This window comes from Eupeodes corollae, chromosome 2 (assembly GCF_945859685.1).
Source record: "Eupeodes corollae chromosome 2, idEupCoro1.1, whole genome shotgun sequence".
Classification (NCBI taxonomy): Eukaryota; Metazoa; Arthropoda; class Insecta; order Diptera; family Syrphidae; genus Eupeodes; species Eupeodes corollae.
Window position 1 is genome coordinate 41,936,525 of NC_079148.1, and position 18,544 is coordinate 41,955,068.

At 33.7% G+C, this 18,544-nt stretch overlaps 1 protein-coding gene across 2 annotated transcripts in view; it reads left to right on the top strand.

Moving 5' to 3' along the window:
- LOC129947883 (myc protein) overlaps nucleotides 1–18,544 on the top strand; it is a 151,565-nt gene that overhangs the window by 110,367 nt on the left and 22,654 nt on the right. The window contains exon 1 of one of the 2 annotated variants that reach the window (XM_056058632.1): nucleotides 8,381–9,458. The exons of the other annotated variant lie outside the window; for it this stretch is intronic. The gene's annotated coding sequence lies outside the window, so the exon portion shown is untranslated. Of the gene's footprint in view, nucleotides 1–8,380; nucleotides 9,459–18,544 lie in introns of those variants that run through there. 2 annotated transcript variants of the gene reach the window in all.

Sequence of the window (18,544 nt, forward strand, 5' to 3'; positions counted from 1 at the left end):
TGAAAGAAAATTTTAAAAATGAGTTAGATCATCGTCATGACGATTAACTAATCGAAAGGCAAATCCTTGACCCATATTTTTCTCATCGTCAGTTATGCAAGGCATGGAATGCTGACATATAGACAAACCTTCATCTTTATTTGTTCTTTCACACAAGGTGCTTCAATAAACCCCGCCAACGGTGACCTCAATTTGAATAACATCCTGACGCTGTCGACGCTGGTCGCATAGACCCTTTTTTTAACGAAAGATTTTTCTTATTATTTAATTAAGAGTCAATTTTTCATTTTCAATAAATGTTATTTTTTGGATAGTTGCAGATATTTTATCAACCTTAGTCCGTTTATTTCACTCTTAATATTGTAAAGGAAGACAAATTTAATTATAAATTAAAAACAATACAAACTACAAACAGTCATAGAATAAAATAATTGCTGCTAGCCTTCTGAGATTCAAAAAGTTCGAAAAATTAAAAAAAAAAATATTGCAAAATAGTTGAATTAAGTCATGTCCTGCTGAAACTCGATTTATTTTCTTATTTGTTGCATTTTATTGTTTATTTTTGAGTTTTTTATCTAAAAAAATGGTGAACTCAAAGAAAATTTAGTTTAGTCTTACTAAAATATTGCCCCCTTGTAATCACTTCAGATTTTCAGAACATCTTCGAGGCATGGAGCCAATTAAATTGATCAAACATGTCGTTTTTATTTTTGCAATTGGTCCTTACAATTCGTCGATATAAAATTTACTATAGATTCTCTTTGGGGTTAAAATCTGGTTACTGTTTCCTTGAAACCGTACTTTAAATGGTTTTGACGTGTGATTTGGGTCGTTGTCCTGCTGAAATAACTATTTCAGAAGCAACTGATCCTCAGCGTATCGCAGAATTATATTTTTCAAAAAATCACGGTACATAAAACGATCCATTATACCATCTTTTTGGTGAATCGGACCAAGTCCCTGCCTTACAAACATCCCCAAACCATTAAGTTACCTTCTCCGTGTTTCGCAGTAGCTTTGGTGTAACGTGGATTTAGTTCATCTTTGTCTGGTCTGTGAACATGACGGATACAATCGAAACTCTTGAAATTGAATTTGACTTGGCCAAAAACTCCTCCATTTTCAGTATGTCCAGTTAATGTGGTCATGAGCAAATTTTAATCTCGCTGTCGCAAGCTTGTTTTTATTAGAAATAAAAAGCTTTTGTATAGCTATGAACGATCTTAATCCACTATCAACAGCTCGTCTCCGAATTGTTCTCGCGCTGGGTCTTTTTTTAATATTTAAGGTGTACTACAAACTATTTCATTCTTCGTGGGACATTAACATTGCAAATTTTTTATTAAAGATATGCTTATTTTAATAAAAAGTTTATTATATCTACCTCGAAAAGTGTCGATTACATTTTGCACAAAAAGACTTTTAGTCAAATACTAGAAACATACCAGAAAAATAACAATTTTGTGGTTCCACAGCGAAATTACTTGGAAACGAAGAATTTTTGATCATATATATTCCATTCAAATATAAAAATCTTTAAAAAAGCGCGAAACTTATTAGTCTATGAACACTGTCACCATCATAATTAAATGCTCGTCCAGAGAATAATACAACAGAAAAAAACTTCCACTCAATCTCTCAAACTCTTCTTAACAGTGCTAAAGCTCAACAAAAAAAAGAGAGATAATAATAGCAATGTGTAGAAAGTAGTACCTAAATATTGCAAATCCTCAATGATCGATTTAATTGAAATTGATTAAAAAACAATCCGAATTGATGTAATTATCATTTCCTTTCATCAAATAGCGGTTTCACATCTTTTAACTTTAGTTTTATGGTATATTTTACAAAAAGCCAGTTACGCCTTGTTTGAGACATGAGAGGATGAGCAAGTGAGAGAGAGAGAAATGCCAAACACTACCATGTTGAGTGTTTTTTTTTTTTTTTGTTTTGCTATATAGGTAGAAAAAGTTGTGTTTGGCAACAATACTGTGAATGTGGTTTGTATTGTTTTGTTATCTTCTTTTACTTGTTTTCATACTGTTCCTTATTGGGTTTGGTTTGGTTTTTATTATGTTTTGTTGTTGGGAGACACAATTGGGGCGGAAAGGAAGGAAATGTCGCCAGCTCAGCATCAGCTTCTTCTTCAGTACAGCACAATATTTTAATAGTGCAGCGCCACATCAATTTATTATAAAAGAATGGAAATGGATGCAAAACAAAATTGATGACGAATGATGAGACGGTAACTCTACTGATACATTAGTTCTCAGCTCTCCTCCAACTCCGCACCGGTTCAAAGAAAAATTCAAATTTGAATTATCTTTATTTAATATATAGATGAGTTACATACAAAGATGTGTTTGGATTATGGATGTTTGGGAGTGTTGTAATAGAGTGCAAGCAATGTTTAATGTTTTGCCGGGTTTTCTTGAGTGAAATAATTTTCGGTGTCAATGTTGCCATTGTAGCCAATGCAGTTTATGTTTTAGGATTAAGAGTATCATTATTGAAAAATAGAAAATGATCAGTCTATCAGACCAAAAAGTATTTCGCTTAAAGGTGAGCTACCAATAAATGTATGTAGGTTAGGTACCTATTTTTCAATGAAAAAATGCTTGGTTCCACGGTTGGCCAATTTGTGTCCACTTTTATTATTTCACTATCAGATAGTTAGCTGATTCGATTTTGCGTGAATAGCTCTCATTTGGGCAGATGTCACTGTAGAAGATGTCATCTTTTGACATTTGATAAGTAAAAAATTCCATTACTAAAAGTGCAACGGTACATATTATGATTGATATTGTATGATTTGTATGAGAAGGAAACTATTTATTCGAAAACCATGTATGATAATGTTGAAATTTTAACGAAATGTCAGATTTCAAAGAATGACATTTGACAACCGCTGACCATGATGTTTCTAAATTTCTTTGTGTCACATAGAATCCTTACTTCACAATACGTTTAAAATATTTTTTACTTACAAAACTGACATAATGAAGGGATCTGACAATCATTTGTACTTAGCTTAGGTATATTTCTTCATATTTTCAACCAATGGTATTACAGTTTTATATCAAATCATTCCATCAACAAAAGACTCAAAGTTCGATGCTTCCGTTGAACTTTATACATACATTTGTGAAACTACTTTAGTTATTTGGTAACACATTTTGAATTGAACTCGTAATTTCATTCAAAATTGTATGTGGGTGTTGTTTCTGTTATGTTCTACGCACAATAATAATTAAATTATGTAGGTACCTTACCTATTTTGGTTTGGCGCCAATCTTAAAATGTCCCGCACATATGATGTAAAATCAACAGTTTGTTAGGTAAATTGTAAATAGGTCTAAAAAAAGAAGTTTGAATTTGAACTTACAGAAACCGATCAACACCACCTTTGCAGAAATAGACAAAACAAATGTTAAGTTGGATAGAATTTTAGGTACTTGTGTGCGAGTATACTGTATTTTTTATAGATACGGATAAAATATTTTCTAAGTACCTTGCCATATAAAGCACGCAATTGTAACGCAGATAGAAATGTAGGTGGGCTCATATCTAAGTTTACTTAAGTTTTATTTTGGCATTAGCCATACCCGAAATGTCAAATTACTTAAATCTTTAAAACTGTTGAGATTTTATTTCAAGCAGTGTAATGAAAAGAGCATCTCAACTAAGATTGTCTGTTTGATATATTAAGGTTTCTAAAATTGGATAATGCGTCTCCAATTAATTTCTTGTCACAAAGCTTAAATCTACTTAGAGCGTAATTTAAGGTGCACATAAGAATGAAAATTCTCAATTGAATGTTAAAAAGGAAAAAGGGATTTTTCATTATAAACAAATAAATCCGCATTTTTTAATATAGGATTACAAAAAATATTTAAACGTAACTTAATTCACTGTGATAAAAGGAGACTCTTTAAACTGCACCAACTATAGAGGAATCAGTCTACTTAACATAGCTTATAAAATCTTCTCTGCCGTAATATGTGAACGTGTAAGCCTATCGTCAACAACGTGATAGGTCTTTATCAGTTTGGTTTTAGACCAGGAAAGTCCACAGTCGATCAAATATTCACATTACGACAGATCCTGGAAAAAAACCCAAGACCACCAAATCGACACCCATCATCTTTTCATCGATTTCAAGGCCGCATATGACAGCACCTAAGTACCCGTGGCATGATGGTTAGTGTGATGGACTGTCATGCAAGGGGTCTTGGGTTCAATCCCTGCCTGTGCCACCTTAATTTAAAAAAGTTAATTTTCGCGGGTACTGCCTCTTGCGAGGAATTGACAAATCCTTCAAGAGTAATTCTTGTCATGAAAAAGTGCTTTCTCAAAACTAGCCGTTCGGATTCGGCCTTAAATTGTAGGTCCCTTCCATTCCTGACAACAGTACTCGCACACAGGAATGGTTGAGAGTTGTAAGTCACTAAGCCCTGGTTCACAACGGACTGTTGCGCCACCCCATTTGATTTTTTTGATTTTGATATGACAGCACCTACAGCGACGAGCTGTATAGAGCCAAGAACACCAAATCGACACCCACCATCTTTTCATCGATTTCAAGGCCGCATATGACAGCATCTACAGGGACGGGCTGTATAGAGCCATGTCTAGTTTTGGCATCCCTGCCAAACTCGTCCGTTTGTGCAGGATGACCATGGAAAATTCAACAACAACTTAACAGAACCTTTTGATGTCAAAAAAGGTTTTAGACAAGGTGATGCGCTGTCATGCGATTTTTTGAACATCGTTCTTGAAAGAATAATGCAGAGCTCACACGTCAACACTAGAGGCACTATCTTTCAAAAGTCTGTCCAATTACTGGCATATGCTGATGACATTGACATAATCGGAAGAACTCAGCGTGATGTCAATGGGGCTTTTGTGAGTATTGAGGCAGAGGCGGCAAAAATGGGTTTAACGGTTAATGAGGGCAAAACAAAGTACATGTTGTCGTCAAGAAAGGATCTACAACACCGACGTCTTGGTCAAAACGTCACCATCGACAGACGTTACTTTGAGGTAGTCAAGGACTTCGTCTACCTAGGCTCCGCTGTAAACGCAGAAAAGAACACCAGAGCTGAGATCAAACTAAAAATAACTCTTGCTAACTTCTGTTTCTTTGGGCTAAGAAAGCAGTTGAGTGGTCCTCTCTAGAGGGACCAAAGTGTGGCTATATAAGACCCTTATCATCCCCGTCCTGCTATATGGTGCAGAAGCATAGACTATGACAAAAGCGGATGAAAGCACCTTTAGTCGGTTCGAGAGAAAAGTTCTTTGTTTGATCTACGGTCCCGTATGCATCGAAGGGGAGTGGAGGGGAAGATGGAACGAAGAGCTGTACGGGTTGTACAGCGACATAGACTTAGCCAGAAGGGTAAAAGTCCAACGACTAAGATGGCTGTGTCACGTAGAGCGCATGGAAACCAATGCGCCAACTTACAGCGCAAAACCGGAGATATCTAGCTAGTGACCGAGCTAGATGGAGAAGTTTGTTGGGTGAGGCCCTAGTTCACACAGGACTGTAGCGCCACCTTAAGTAAGTAAGTAAACTCACTATGAGATACAGAATTCCGTTCAAACGCAATAAAATATAAGAAATTGATATTTTTAAAGCATAATTTGTGCACGCTTAGCCGTAGAGTCACTTTATTTTACAGAAATACATATATGTGCCCGATTTCCGAAGACTTCATTGAATATGATTAAAAGTATTTATTGCTCGAATTGTATTAGTCTAAAACCGCATATTTTTAGGAATAAGCTATTCCTTATTTGTTAATAATAATGCACCTGTGGCATTAGTTAGTGCGTTGACTGTCATGCAAGGGGTCTTGCGTTCAATCCCTGCCCGTGCCACCTTAATTTAAAAAAAAAAAAATCGCGGGTACTGCCTCTTGCGAGGAATTAACAAATCCTTCAAGAGTAATTCTTGTCATGAAAAAGTGCTTTCTCAAATTAGCCGTTCGGATTCGGCGTAAAATTGTAGGTCCCTTCTATTCCTGACAACAGCACTCGCACACAGGAATGGTTGAGAGTTGTAAGCCATTAGGCCCTGGTTCACAACGGACCAAAAAAACGCCTATTTTTACTGCATTCGATTGTTGTGAAAGTTAAATTTGATTTTGCCCAATTAACTTCAAAGCTGTAAAAAAAAGGCAATGAAACTGCACTTTATTCTAAATTAAGATGTCAAGAAAAATTAGCAAATTCGTTTGTAAAAGAACAAAGCCTATCTATTTGAAGAACATTTTTCAAAGGCACCAAACAAAATGTTATTTTTTTTGGCAAAAAAAAAACATTGTATTAGAAATCCAGTAGGGGCAAAAGACACCATTTATCAAACTCCCTTCCCACCTCTGGGTGCTTCAGAGCCAAAACTATTCCGTCGTGTTTAACTATTTTCTCTGTGTCCTTGTCGGTTAAATTCCAAAACAATCTACAACTTCAGAAAACGTGAACCGGCTAAATGAATATAATAACTGAAAATTATTATAAAGAAAAAAACAAGTGTTTTGTTGGGCGCCATTTGAATAGGTGCAACAATGCTTTAAGATTCCAAGCAATAAACTTCGATTCTAATTACAGTAATTACCTACTTATCGCAGCTAATAACTTAACTCTACTTCTACGTCTCAATAGTCTTATAATATTCAGATACAGCCTAGGTTGATCAATAAGTCTTACTAGATATACGTGAATCGATAAGCAACCTTATCTTACCTACCAATTTTATAGTAAGTTGTAACTTTTCAAGATCTTTAGGAAGCATTTTAGTCAGGTTCCTATCTATCGACGAAAAGGTACCCAGTTTGAACTTAAATATTTACAAATAGCAGCAGAAATACTAACCTACATTGTTCTACCTTCAGAACTCAATTTTGTCTCAACAAAAACTTAAAATTTAATTTCATAACAACCGGCAACAGATAGGAACCCCCTTTCCACTTAGTTTAAGCTTTATTTCATAATAACCGGCAATATATACATTAACATTTTAAGGTACTTACTACCAATACAAGAATACCTACCGGCCAAACAAATTGCATACAACTTTGCAATTAATTCCAAGGATTGCATTAAATTGCATTAACGGTCATTAACTGCTGCGCATAGATTTGACAGGTAGTAGGTACCTACCATTGCTATCTGTCATTCTTTCATATCTACACACCTTGTGTAGGTAATCAAATAATACCTAATTGCGCTTTACCCAACATTAAACAAAATCTTCTTCAATTTTTTGAAATTCAATAAAATATAAAAAAAAAAGATACAAAAATTATCATCCTCATGACATGTGTGCACTGTCGACGTCGTCGTCGGTCGTTAGTCGCCGTCGCTGGTTTTTCATCATCGTCGGTCTTACCGTACCTATCTTCTAGTAGTACACAACAAGCAAGACAACGCGAAAAATAAAAAAAAAATATCTAAATATTATTATTTTTGTTTTTTATTTTTACTATGATTTTTTTTTATAACTTTGTAAAAAGCAAAAGTAAATAAAAAACTATTCAATGAAAACACGGTATTCGCCTGCTCCTCTTCCCCCTCCTTCTTCTTCTTGACGTATCTCGTGTGTACGGTATATTTGTTTTTGCATTTGTAGGTATGCGTCGCGCGTTTACTGCTTCTATACAGAGACACAACACCGGGCCATGCCATGTCATACTCATAGCTCATAGAGCCATAGCCCAATGGGCTCACTCATCAGAACAGAATTGAATCAGTTGAGTTGAGTGCTTGAATTGAGGGATGAAAAGGGAATTACAAAGATAGAAAAAAAACTCACTCAAAGTCAAAAGGAGCCAGAATCAAAATGAAATGAGTGTATATATCTATGGTTATGTGTATGTGTGCATGTGTTTAGGAATTTAATTTTCCATCCATGGTTTATTTAGCAGGCTTGCCATATTAGCCTATTTACCGGAAACTGGGCTATTTTCTTTCAAAATTTCCAACAACCATTTCAGTATGACAGTCTAATCATAATTGTGCTTAAAATAGCCCAAAACTTATTTTACTTCAAAGTTTTCTCCGAATAAATACATGATACATGTAAGAAAAACATTTATTTGTTTGTATTTTTTATTCCCAATTGTTTTGTTTTTAAGAAAAATAAGTCATTATTGAATCTACCAGATTTGTCTGTATTGAAATTGGGCTTTTATTTAGGCCACTTTTTTGGCGGCTTCCAAACTTTGGAAAACAAATATATGTATACGCTAGTTCCTTAAAATATGGTAACCCTGGTTTTTATTTTATTATATTACACGCTAACTGTGTGTGAGTGTGTGTGTTTGTTTGATTAAAAAGCATAGAAACAAGTGTGTGGCTGTGTGTGTGTAAATCTGAGTGATAGGCAATATTGCCATGCCGGCCGCCAGTTACCGCACTAAATTCACAACCGAACGGTCGGGTAGAAACAAAACCTGCGAATAGTTCGTCTTAAGCGCGCTGGTTGTAAAGGCGTCTTTTTCTTAAAGCGCTGACTTTCTTCCTCCATTCAAATCCGTTGAATGTGTAATATTCTCCTCCACTACTAATTGTGTGAGAGATAAATTTATTTTGTGGGAAATATATATATTCTAAAAAATTCTGTTATACTCTAAACAAAATAATATTATCCAAATGTAAAATCAAAGAAATAACAAAAATAAAAACCGAGAAGTTAAATATCCCGCTATAATATATAAAAATACAGTTCGCTAAAATAATCATCAGTTTAATTTTTGTTTCTTCCTGAATGAGAGACACGGTGTGAAAAACTAAAGCATATTTTTGTTTTTCTCAAATTTGCAAGGCAATTTCAAGAAAATTAAAAGAAAATAACGATTAACAAAGTTTCAACAAAAAAAAAAAAGCCGCAAATTTTTATAACAGTAAAACTTGAAAAGAAAAGTACTCAAAAAAAAAAACTACCGCAATTATTTTGAAAAAAAAAAATTATCTATATTTCTCCATTTAAATAAAAGAGAAGAAAGTGTTGTCCTCCCGTGGTGTCATGCATGCACCAGCAACAACTATCTGTAAACAGAAACACCACCTTTGTCAGCCTCAGCCTGAGTCTCAACATCCTTTTAACTACTCTACCAGCAGCTTCAACCAGTTCCAGCAAAATCAAAATAAAAAAACAACGACGAGCGCTAAAAAACAAAGTCCAAAAAATTTTGCCGCTAGTCAAAGATTAATCGAATTAAAAAACATCATTGTTCCCTTGAAGAGAATATTTTTAAGTTCGCGAATTTTATTGCAAGTGTCAAAAAAACTGTGTTGGTGAAAAAGAATTTGCAAAATAAAAAATTGATTTTATGTTTTCTTTTTTTTTTTTTGGGAAAAAATAAATAAAAATATTATTTTCCTGACATTTTTATAACAAAAAGAGAAAAAAAAATCAAGTGTGATAAATTTTTGTGGATTAAATCAATTACCGTTAGGTGAGTACTTTACCTAGGCTACCCTACCTAATTAAAAACAAAAAATTTACCCATCTATCGATTTGTTTTATTATTATTATTATTTTGTTGTCTTTTTCTTCGACCGGCTTTTCTCACATTCAATTTTGCTATTTTATTTTTATCTTATTTTCTACAAATTAATCTTTTTGTAGTTTTTATTTTTTATTTTTGTTCGTCGTCGTCGGTTTAAGTGAACTGGCTCTGTGTGAATCATCACTATCGGCTAGGCGGCTCGGACTCGGGCTCTCATGATGCAAAAAATGCAAAAGAAAAGACTGTTCACGTTCAGTTTATTCGAGAGAATATCGAGTGGGAATAGGAATGCAACTTTTCCACTAGACTTTGTTTTCTCTATGTAGTCATAAGTTAAGAGTGCACCAGTGTCAGTGACTTAGCGCTTTAGTTGTTAGTATTCAATATGCAGAGGAACGCGAGCTAGAATTGCGGTATTTTACTATGCCCGTTTTGTAAGCATGTAGGCGTGTAAAATATACCGGCTAGTTCCCCCGATCTCTTACATTTCTACGTCGACAACTACGACGACGACGACGACGACGGCATTGCAGAATTTTGTGAAATAATACAACTTTATTCTAAAACAAAAATAATATGTATTGCACAAAATTGGGTGAGGCACTAGCTAGACAGACAGACAGACGGACAGACGCAGCAAATATTATGTGCAATGTAGGTACATGACAGACGATTTTTGGTTGCGTGTTGCCATATGGCTTTTATTTCAAAGTTCTTATAATGTCTTTTATTTTTTATTTTTTGAAATTTGTGGGTGTTTGTGAATACCTATTTGTTGTGCCAAAATTGGAAGCAGTAATTTTTGAATAATACTGGAATTGCTTTACATTCGATTTTTATTAGAAGACTAGCAGACCCGTCAATGCGTTGCTTGGTCGAAATTGTATTTTTACTGCTTGCAAAAAAAGAATAAACATTTTACCCACCACCACCATTCATTAATCTTCATCGATGTCAATAAAATTTATGATTTGAATAACCTACCTTATTTTATTATTAGTTTCAGCGGAAATTTGAGCATTGCTTTTTTTTCTTATAAATTTGAGAATTGGGATATTTCCAAGAAACAAAAAACATACAATTAAAATCTTAACTTTAACTCTTGGTAGAATTTTATCATCCGCGGCATCTGAGTTTCATTCGTGCCTTTGCAATTCCTCACACAATAATTTTAGGGGTCCTATAACTCCTGTCGGGAATTTGCAAATCCTCCTTCAGTACTTCTTTTTAGGTATGAAAAGGTGCTTCTCAATTTAGCCAATTGATTTCGACAAACAAAATTGTAGGTCCCCTGCATTTCTTAAATTTGCAGCTAACATTTTTGGAAAAATATTTTATCTTTCGTGTCAAAAAAAACTCCAATTCTGCAGATTTATTTCTGAAAATCTTAAATTCGATAAATCAAACTTGTTAATTGAAATTTTCTCACATCCACATTTTTGTGTTTGATTATTTTAAAATCAAAACAAATTTCATAATTAAATCAAAAAAGAAGGTACAGTGCATCAAAAAATTGCGCGTAAAGTAACTGAACTAAAAGTTTTCGACAAAGTGTGTGATAAAAAAATGTCCTGCCTTTCTAGAGGATACACAAAATAATAAAAATATAACTAATTACCTTCCTCTCAACCTTTTAAAAAAAATTAAATATGAATTTAATCCTCCTAGATCCTAGTTAAGTTCCTCATTTATGGATACCTTTCAACCTATGTCATAGATCCCATGGGTTAGGTGGTCCTAACTTATAATTAAAATTTTGCTCAGATTTTTGTGTTTTCTGATTCGTGGCGGAATTCTATAATTTTGATAAATTCTATGATAAGCTCAAAAAGCTTTTTTCTATTTAATGAAAAGATCGACATACAAAATATAGAAGAGTCCTACGCCTTTACTTCCTTTCATTTCCTATCTTAAAAATGTTGTTTTGTTATAATTAGCAAGCACTTGACAATCAAATTATTATTATACAAATTAAAGCATGACAAAGTTGGTACGTAGGTATACATATGTATGTACCTAAGTAGTAAGTACCTTTGGCTGTTCAAGACTGTATCATGTTATACAATTTCTCGAACTCGTATCAAGTCGCGCTACACCCATTTCTGAGAGGATACCTATACAACTAAGTTGATAACAAATACCTATACTAACTTATCTGTGTAGGTATCTACACTACATATATCTACCTTAAACCATTCTACTATTTCACGATTCAATGAAAGAAAATTTCACAACTTTCACGATACAAACGACCGACAACGCAAGGAGGTTTATGCGCAGAACCACTGCAGCTGCATTGACGCTAACATTTACGTAGTAGTTTATTTTGCCGGTTAAAATAAAAAAAAATATACAAAAAGAGCTAAAAACCTCGACGACCTCACCCTATCTATACCAATCTACCTACATAAAACATTTTTTATATTTTTTGCTCTCTGTTTTTGAACTTTTCCAGTTCTCCACCCGTCGTCGTCGTCGTCGTAGTTGTGAGTGGGATGAGAAGAAAGTATAAGAAGTATGTAGGATTGTAGGTACCTACCTAACCTACCTACCTAACTATCTAAAGCTTAAGTAAGGCCCAAAAAGTTTAAAGAAGAGTATTGTTTTGTTGCATTTTATTGTGTTAGGCTCTAGATGTACATATCTATTAATTCTGTTTTTAGATATTTTTTTTGATAGATAGATAGGTATGTATCTATAGGTAGGTATATTAAAAAAAAAATATTCAGTTACTCAGCACAATTTTCTATGAATCCAAATCGATATAAAGTGGGCGTATAGTAATAAAACAATGATAGCTCAGGCGTCGTCGTCGGCCGTTGTCGGCTCGGTTGAGGGGGTGAAATTTGAAAATGAAAAAAAAAAGAAATAATAATAATACTACTAATGGGATGTTTTTCCTCTTACGCCATCTCTACTCTTGCTTGTGTCATGGCTCATGGGCGCCACTAGTATAATTGTGGGCCTTTTTACTCTTTAGGGTGTATTTTGTCGTATCGTAGGTATAATAGGGTAGGCATATAAGTGTGCTGATAATAATTTTAATGCAGTAAAATTTAACCTAAGAGGTTTTAATAGATATTTTTTTTTATAATGGAAGGTGGTAGGTAGATAGTACATTGGAACCCCCCCTCCCCTCACCTTTAAGGTGAATATTATCAATGTTTCTTTTTTTTAATGGAATGTACTTTCAATGTAGGTACCTTCTTTTACTTAACTGTGTCTACGTGAGTATAGTTATTAGAAAGACTGCAAAATTATTTGCATACAAAAGTGTAGATACCTATCGAGAAATTGAAAAACATATCGATTTGAATTTAAATCGGATTCTTAAATGAACCCGTTTATATTTCTGTAGAATTAAGAAAAATTACTAATATGTGTCTAAATATTAATGAGAATTGAAAAGTTTCAAAATTCTAAGAAACTAATAGGTGACATTTTTGATGACTCTATCAAGAAATTTGTATTCATATTATCAGGACCTGTTTTGCCGGATGACTTGGCGATTTTTAACAGGAAATATGTTAATAACAGATTAATTTTGTTTATTTGAAACCAGGGGTGTATTTTCTTATCGATTACCCTTTAATGTTTTGATTCTTAAAAATGCGTGTGAATGGTGTTTGACTCCTTTAAATTTAAATTAGATTAGACCTTGTAATATGCCCGTCGGAAAAAATGTATAGGTACTATAAACAATAAAATTCGCCTCGAAATTTAGAGTTCGCGAAAATTGACATTTCTAGTCTCAAATTCTGTGACAATATTTTAGATTTGGATAAAATTATGATTTTTTTTAATATTGCCATTCGTAGTACCCGTGGCATGATGGTTAGTGCGTTGGACTGTCATGCAAGGAGTCTTGGGTTCAATCCCTGCCTGTGTCACCTTAATTTAAAAAAAAATAATTTTCGCGGGTACTGCCTCTTGCGAGGAATGGACAAATCCTTCAAAAGTAATTCTTGTTCGGATTCGGCCTAAAATTGTAGGTCCCTTCTATTCCTGACAACAGTACTCGCACACAGGAGTGGTTAAAAGTTGTAAGTCACTAGGCCCTGGTTCAGAACGGACTGTTGCGCCACCCAATTTAATTCGTAGTACATATATTTCCTGAAACAGATATTGTGACAAGTCCAATTTTAAAATTGTCACATTCCTACGACTTAGGACTTGTTCTGTTAAAGAACCTTACCCTACCCACTGAGAATAAACCAGCCCTTAAACGGATAGATCAAACTTTTATCCACTGTCTATTTTAAAGTATCGAAATAAAATATCGATAAAATTTAAAATTATTCATAATTAAACCATGCATACATTCCATTACTAGTCAACATGAATTAGGAATGCTTAGTTACTAAGGCATAATTTATATCTACAAACTTTTTGTTGTATTCAAAAATCTTATGAATGTTGAAAAAATTAAAACATGAATGTATAAACGGTGCGTATGGCTGCGGTGCGGCGTACCTATCTAATGGTAGCGCTTTTAAATAGATATACGACGTTACGCACTTGCGTCATACATAAGCTGCTGAATTATAATGAGATTGAGAAAATATCTATATGTAGATAGATAGGTAGGTAGGTAAGTAGGTATGTAGCTAAATAAATACCAACCTATGTATGTTGGTATGTATCTACATACTTAAAACAACAAACAAACGCACATTCAATGGGCCGATAAAATTTGAACGTGTCTGAACATGTTCCAAATAAAATATTCCAATGTGAAATGACAGGTTTTAAGAATACTTTATTTTAAAAATATATATCTAAGTATGTAAGGCTTCGTTTTCGGTGATTCTTCTAAAGAATAAAGACCAAAGATCAGTGAAGAAAAAGAAGAGTGAGATATAGATGAGCAATAATAGGGTAAAGTGGTTGCGAATTGTGATCCCTTAGGATGTTCATTCAGATTTATTAAATCGTTTTCGTTGCCGTTGTTTAGAAAATGAAGTAGGGCAAATAAAATTTGTTTTGGTTTCTTTTTACTTACATATTTGTTTGAAGGGTTCTTTTAAAATTTTGGTGCTTGATGTTGATAGGACTATTTTTGTAGTTGTGGTTATAGTTCTGCTTGTTCTCTCGGATCAGTTTGGATAAATTGAATAATTGAATACCTAATTTAGAAAGTTCTTATCAAACATTGTAGAATTTTTTCGGTCAACATTCAGCTCTTTCGTCGTAATTTGAAACAACTTACCTACTAATTCAGCTTTTAGTGGAAAAATCTTCAATGAATTGATGATCTTCGTTATTTTAAATTCAAATTAACAGAAATTTGAAACAATTAAAATTCAGTTAGGTACTGACGTTTTTTGTTTGTTTGTTTGTTTTTTTTTTTTGAATTTTCAGATTTAAATGAAATGGGTGGTAGTAGGTGAAAAGTCGATTTGAATTTGAATAATTGGAGCAAGTCCTATTTTTTTTTAAATTTCAGTACAAAGTGGATTTTGTACCCGATACAAAAAATGTCTGGAGAGGTTCTAAGTCGATAATAGGTCAAAAGTTTCAGCTGTGAATCGACGTTTTTGTTGTTCTATTCTCGAATGAAAGTATAATCACTTATAAATTACATCACTACTTATTTCGACCAAATTTTATAAGACTTACAGCTGGGTTCGAAAAATCGAATTAAAAAAAGAAGTGTTTTGAAATTTCGAATAAATTTCTCCAAACCAATCAGTCAATTTTTGCCCATTATTTTCGATTATTTTTCGAGATCTTTTGATCCTCAAATGTGACAATCTGCCTCCGTAGTCGAAATGGTTTTCATCAATTAAGATGATTCGATGAAAATCCAAATCAATTTGATGCATTTCAAGTGCACAATTGCTACTGATGGACCGACGTGAGTTTTTGTATTAATCGAACTTTAAAACATTGTAATACAGCTGTGTTCAAAATAATAGGAGTGCTTTTCAAGTGTCTTTTTTTACCATGGATATACTGGTAAGCAGCCCATTTCTCTACCGGTAAGTATAACGGGACTTTAAAGATGATAAAACAATGAACTGGTTTGCAATTCATAACCGTTTACATTTGTAACCAGAGATCAAATGATCTTTACTCTCAATCAGGCTATTCAAAATAATAGGAGTGTGTGTACGTAAAAAAAAAAATCAAAAACTTAAAAAAAATAAACAGTAAGTTACTAAATTAAAATAGGAATATTAAATAGTTGGAATATCTAAACAAGTTTGGTTATTTAGTGGGCCGAGGAAAGCACTGCACCGACGGAAAACGGGAAATCATAAAAAAGTTGCGAAATGAAGGAAAAACGTATAAGGATATAAAGTTGATGTTAGGGTGCTCTGACCAAATGATCACCAATGCTGTAAAATATGAAAAAAAAGTCGAAACCCGGGGACGGAAACGAGAAACGAGTGAAAATGACGATCGTCATCCTTTTGCGTCCTCTAAGATGATCCAGGAAGATCTAGGACTGGCAGTAAGTAGCGTAACAATAAGAACTCGATAATTTGGAACACAATCTTTGCGCTCGCAGTCCACGTAAAGTGCCGATGCTTACAAAAAAACATGTAGCCGCTCGTTTGAAATTTGCAAGAAGCCATTCTAATTGGCCTGCAGAGAAATGGCGAAACATTTTGTGGACTGACGAGACCAAAATTGTTTTATTCGGTGGAACTGGCTCTAGGCAATACGTCCGACGGCCAGAAAATTCCGAGTTTAAGCCTAAAGTGATGGCATGGGGCAGTTTCTCATATGCTGGTGTTGGCCCCATACATCAAATCATTAGCACGATGGACCAGCGCGTTTATGTGAACATAATGTCCAGTGTGATGCTGCCTTATGCGAGTTGGAATATGCCGGTTAAATGGGTATTTCAACAAGACAACGACCCGAAACACACCAGTAAGTCTGCCAAGGAATGGTTTCGGGTCAATATGGTTGAGGTCATGGACTGGTCGCCTGACCTCAATCCCATAAAAAATGTATGGGCAGATGTGAAACAGGGTGTTTCTCGACGACGATCCTTGAATTCGTGGCAGTTGTGGGACGCAGTCGAGGAAACATGGAACCAAATTCCAGTTGAGCGTTGTCAGGACCTTGTGAACTCTATGCCACGCAGATGTGCAGCAATTATAAAAAGCAAAGGATTTTCCACAAAATACTGACAAAAATCTTAATATTGAATATTCTTTTAGTTTTTTATACTTTATTTTGCTTACTCCTATTATTTTGAACAATTCTTTTTGACTTTATTTTGATAAAATTCATGTTTTTACTACCTTATTTGTTTTAAACAAAGTAGTCTTTAAGCATAATAATAAAAGACTGGATTACCTATTTTGTACAAAAGAAAAAATAAATTTAAAAAATTATACAACTTTTGAGTCACGGTTTAATCTAAAAAGAACCGGCACTCCTATTTTTTTGAACACAACTGTACATCCAAATTTGATGTGGTTTGTAGAATGCCTAGTTCCAAAGATCGACAAATTTGTACTTTTGTTTCAACACTACGGACTTGTTGTTGAGCGACTTTCATTCTTCACATAACTAACTTTTCCTAAAAGGTCAAATGCTTCCAAATAATTTTGTATAATTATTTTGACATGTTGTGTTCAAAGTATTGTTAAAGCTTATGGTTTACTTGTCAAAAGTTGACAGCTTCAAATGTGACAGTTGCTTACACATCCAAAATGAAGTCTTTTATAAGAAATACCTAATTGAAAATGAAGATTTCAAAACTATCCGTCTAATTCTTATCAATTCTTACCTCGAAACATGATTTATTTCATTCAATTTTCGAAGTTATGCTTTCATATTGATTAACATTTATCAACATCAATATCACACATCATCATTCATCTCATCCTACACCAATAACAGTCACATAAACATCAACGTCATCATCTATAGGCACTCTACTAAGTCTATCAGCCTTCACACGTTGCACATTGAATTCTGTTCCGCCTTCCAATAAAACTAAACATACCATACACATGTCTGTTCTGTTGGGTATTTTTTTTTTTTTGAAAAACAAAACACTCATAATAGATTTGCAATATTGATTTTTGTTATTGTTTTTGTTAAAGCTGTCGTCCGATCTAGTCTACGCTACTCTATAGTCACCCATTTCATTATAGAACGTTTATATTAATTTTAAAATTTCACACGAACTTAATATCGCAAAGTTCTATTTTTAAAATAAACAATCATTAAAGCGCCACGTTTAACAAATAATATTTATTATGAATAGGAATGAAGAAACGTAGATAGGTAGTATCTACATGTGTGTAGTTACGTACTATTAACTCAACAATTCTCACCCCAACTATGCACATGAAAAATGCATTCCAATTTATAGTCCAGGATGTGCGGTTGGAATTTTTTAATAAGATTATTTTATTGTTTTTGAAAACAGAAGAATTTTCAATTAAGAGTCTATGACATTGTGAATACTAAAATTTCACTAGGTTTTAAGTTGTCATTGGCGCCTCAATCAACCGACAATTGTTATGACAGGTGTAAAAATTGCATCAACTGTCATTTTTTTAAAAATGAATCACGATGACAGATTTGTCATATTTTTGCAACATTCATGGTAAAACTATAGTATTAAAAGCAACAACGTTTACAGTTTTGTATTCTCTATAGATACTTTCGTGTTCGATGCACTCTAGAACTAGGTTATCTGACTATATGTGTCTAATAATTATTATTATCAGACTTTAGCTATGACATGTGCTGCTGCGCCATGATTGCTGCCAACCGCTAACCGGTGAATTACCCTACCCCACACACATCGGATATACAAACGACACGACGACAAAACAAAATTAAAAAACAACAACAAAAACTAAGTGAATGCAAGCAAAATAAAAATTTAAAATAACAAAACGAAGGAAATACAAATAATAATTTAATTACTCTAAGTGTTTAGATAGAGATACAAACTTAAAGATTTTTACTACTTTGTTGTACAAAAGATAGGTGTAGAGAGTGGAAGAGTAGAAAAACAAAAGCTAAAAAATAATAAATAAAAAAATAAAAATAAT